The 1,705-nt window shown below is 38.8% G+C and overlaps 1 long non-coding RNA gene across 1 annotated transcript; it reads left to right on the plus strand.

The window, feature by feature from the left end:
• The first annotated feature begins 471 nt into the window (after window positions 1–471).
• On the plus strand, window positions 472–1,366 carry LOC306998848. The gene is made up of 3 exons (XR_013797684.1): window positions 472–571; window positions 671–834; window positions 976–1,366. It is a non-coding gene; the product is annotated as an uncharacterized lncRNA (long non-coding RNA).
• Window positions 1,367–1,705: the final 339 nt, after the last annotated feature.

Consider the following 1,705-nt stretch of genomic DNA (forward strand, 5'->3'; position numbering starts at 1 on the left):
CTATCCTTGAAATAAAGAAAGAAAAAAAATGTGTGCTAGTTATGACCTCACATTGACCAATATCTGTTCGGCGCATCTAAAGTACTCCTCAGCCACATACTGTAAATTAAATACGTCTCAAATTACTCTCCCTCACAAAACGTTCATAAAGAGAATGCCACCAGTAGCTCTTACCTCCCAGACATAAACACGGCGCGTGGAATGACGGCCGAAATGACGTCACTTCCAGGACCCAGAACGCGCTTAGTGAGATGTCAATCTCATCTCTTTTTATAGTCATTGAACGTACCGTATCTGCCCCTAATCACTACCACAACTGATCGCATCAGCACATAAAGGACATATTTATAGTGTATTTTTATGTTTTTCAGGCATTATGGTTAGGCATCCTTCACCATGTCTGCAACATTCACACCTGGACTATGGGAAGCTGCAAACACGGGCACCTTGAATCGGAGCAAATGCGGGGAAAGATGTGGATCCAGAGAGACTCCCAGTGCCACAAAGCTTTAGTGGATATAGTTCACAATAAGAGGTGGCAGAAAGATGTTCACAAATATCTGCGATTCAGGTAGTGTGGCTATACTTTTTCACACTGATATATATTAGTAATATTTGTGCTTACTGCTCATGTACACAGAAGTATTTGTTTGTTTGTTTGTTCTATTAGATTGACTGCAGATCTAGAGTCATTCAACAATCATATCCTGATGTATGCAAGCAAGGGCTATGCTTTCAGCCCACCAGTTTATGAGGCAAGAGTTCTGCTTGCTTCTTTGGACTACAATTTTCACCTGAACGACCAACAATGAAAACATTGGACGGCAAAGAGATGTACGTTTTTACAATTATATAATATTCACATTCATAGTACAATATTCAGCTAATGTTTTATATGCAATTGATTGTCTTAACACTCAAGGTTGTATCTTGTTGTACTTAAAAACCTGATGGTTTTTAATTGTGTAATTTCAGTTTTAAAAGATTGTATAAGAAGATCGCTAGAAGATACAGTGTATATGCCTTTAAATCTGAAAAAACCTACGGATACATTTCCGAGTTACAAAGAAGGATTGTGAATAACAGACTCACAAGCAGAGTGGGGATACCTAGAAGGAGGAGCCTTCGACCAGATGACCCCAGACAGCTTGGTTTGGTGCCCCCCGTACCTGCACCAGCCACAACAGACTTGTTGCAGAGCCAAGTCAGAAGAGTTACGTTACACAATTTGTTGAATATGTTGTACCATATTACATGTCATTGAATGATATTGTTACGAATTAGGTCAGATTTCTACTCAAAGAGAAGCAAAACCATCCATAACAATAAACAGAGATCCAATCAACGAGATCCCTGGAGTCCCCGCTCTCACTCCCAAGGCTTCAAGACACCAAAGACACTCTTTAAAGTGAAAAAGTGAATTTATTTGACATAAACCAGTAAGGAGCATATAAAGCTTCAGGAGGGGGAAAAGCCAAAACAAATAACAAAACAAAGCTAACTAGTTTAAAGATACTACCCTAGAAATCAGATAAGAAACAAAAAGTACAAAAGCTTCCCTCCCTAATTATGATAACCAAGAGAAAATGAATAATAAATCAAAAAGGCACCCACTTCCCTACCATTCCTCCAGTTAGATAAGGATTAGGATGAAGTTTAGGGTTTCACATAGGTCACAACTTAACAAAAGATAGTGGTTTACAAC

Source organism: Phoxinus phoxinus (assembly GCF_949152265.1).
Source record: "Phoxinus phoxinus genome assembly, chromosome: 5".
In the NCBI taxonomy this organism is placed as follows: Eukaryota; Metazoa; Chordata; class Actinopteri; order Cypriniformes; family Leuciscidae; genus Phoxinus; species Phoxinus phoxinus.